Below are 2,167 nucleotides of genomic sequence, written 5' to 3'. Positions count from 1 at the left end.
GAAAAATTGACTAATTTTGCCCCCGTGTTTTTACATTAATTTGCAAAAATGTTTTCAGTAATATGTACTGAGGACTGCAGAACATGCAAAGCTCAAATAAAACTGGGACTCTGACATCTTGCCACCTTCCTCACAAATTAAAATCTTTCCCTAACACTGAACATGCCTGTAGCAATCAAGAGCATTACAAAAGAGTTAATTTACTTTAGGCTTATTAATGACTGGAAAGGGATAGCAGAGAATGTGGTAGAGGAGTGTATTACAACAATTTGTTCAGGAGGTAAAAAGTGAGGAGTAATAGCAAGATGTTTCTTTCCTTTTCCATATACCCAATTCCATTTCCTCTCCTGCCAACTGAACCCTTACTACCCACAGTCATTCCACCTTTTAACAGCTCTTAGTGCTTATTCCTCACCTCTCCCCATTTGGAACCATGCTAGACATTTGCAGGGTGGAACGGAGACATGGTTAACATCAAATTTGTGCCCTATTCCAAAGGTACTGTAAAGAGAGAGTTATTATTAAAAACCGTTTCATGCCTTGATGTGTATTTAGTGTCTGTATTCTGGAGAAATTGAATGTCATAGGGATGGGGGGAAAGTAAAGGTCAAGAGATTTGATTATAGTGAAGAGAACTCAGGAAGAGGAAGAACAGTGAACCACAAAATTTTTTTTTTGGTAGAACCAGAGGTGTCTTGAGTCCTTAGTGAACTTCTAGAGATGAGGTAACTGAAGCCAAGTGAGTTTAAATGATTGTACAAGGTCACAAAGCAAGTTTCAGAGCTTGCTTTCCAGTCCAGGGATCTACTATACCTCTTAAATGACATGAAGCGCTCTAACGTGCTTTCGACGCCTCCTAATACTGGATTTTGATTACTCAGAATCATGGAATTTAGAGCTGGAGAAGACTTTGAAGATCATGTAGTACAGTCCCTTCATGGAACAAACAGATGAGCAAAATAAAGCCCCAAATGAGGAGAGTACACGCCTCAAATCACACAGGCCTGATTCCTAGTCTGGTACTCTTTCACTATATCACTATTGTGACCATTATGGGAACTAAATATAAAAAACTATAAAAATAGCTGTTAAAATCTGGTAATGATAACAGTATAAATCAGGAGATAAGAAAAATTGTGCAGTTCTGATTTTATGAAACTGCATAGCTCTCTCTGCTTCGAAGTTGTTCTAGTCCAACACGAGTACATTTATTAAGGTCCTGCTACATGCAAGATGCTGTACCTTTTTTGCACAGTAACTCTATTAGCTTTATTTCCCAATTCCATCTGGTCTAGAAGACTAGTACACTAGTGGCTTTCTTTGTTAGTAGGTGAAATGAATAGTAGGTTAAGTGCAGATGCATCTGAGCAGGTTAAGTAGGAGAAAAATGTGCGTATTAAAGTTATGTTTCTTTAATGAAAACTGTATGTCTGTCTGCATGGTCAATTTGACCACATCTGTAGTGTAGAGTATGATCATATTGAATTTATTTTCTTACAAACAGATTAGAAATTTAACCAATAATATATTAAAATGTGTATTTTATAAAATTTTACATTGAACTAAATCCAGATTCTTAATTGTTTACACTTATACAAGGTGGTTTTTTTTTTGTTTTTTTTTTTGCTAAGTATCGGTGAGGTCAAACATTCATAAACAGAACTTGACTCCATTTTAAAGAGGATTTTTGTTATGTTGTGTAGCAGTTGGAACTACTGTAGGCAAAAATAATTTGACCTAATTGTGTAAGAGGCAGACACTGATGATTAAAAAAAATCATATTTAAAGAACTGTAGGGGTTGATCTTCGGAGAGGTTGGTGTGGGCTCAAGACCAGAGTGCCCCAAACACAGGACCACAACAGTAGGCATCCTGGGGGCCATGCTACTGCCCTCATCTAAGTTGAAGATCTGTGATTTAACATTTTTGATGTCTCTGTAATTCCACTTCTACGACTATGAATTCTAATTCTGCAGTTGTGAATGTGATAGGACCTGAGCAGGTTTCTGTTGGTACTCCTACTCACAACATCACAGAGGCAGCGCTGAAGGTGGTACTTTTGAGACTATATAAGGCTGGCCTCATTCCAGCTGGTGATGGTTTCTTCCCACTTATTTCTTAAGTGTGTGTGTGTGTGTGTGTGCACACATATATGCATACATATGAAA

This window comes from Trichosurus vulpecula, chromosome 1 (genome assembly GCF_011100635.1).
Source record: "Trichosurus vulpecula isolate mTriVul1 chromosome 1, mTriVul1.pri, whole genome shotgun sequence".
Classification (NCBI taxonomy): domain Eukaryota; kingdom Metazoa; phylum Chordata; class Mammalia; order Diprotodontia; family Phalangeridae; genus Trichosurus; species Trichosurus vulpecula.
Note: the sequence above shows the minus strand (reverse complement) of the source record.